Genomic DNA, 219 nt, shown 5'->3' on the forward strand with positions numbered 1-219 from the left:
ACCTTTTTTCTCAAGCAAATTAATTAAACATATCAATTAGATAATTCTATCAAAACGTCTGGCAAATGCCTGATGCCATTAACCGATTTTGTCTGTAGTGGATTGTTGGTAGCGAGATAGAACTACAGAAAATAAGGCCCCCATATTTCTCTAGTTTTTAGTTATATATACATATGGTTATTATCTTAAATGATGCTTATTTTGTATAGTTTAGAAGTT

This window comes from Aplidium turbinatum, chromosome 16 (assembly GCF_918807975.1).
Source record: "Aplidium turbinatum chromosome 16, kaAplTurb1.1, whole genome shotgun sequence".
NCBI classification, from domain to species: Eukaryota; Metazoa; Chordata; class Ascidiacea; order Aplousobranchia; family Polyclinidae; genus Aplidium; species Aplidium turbinatum.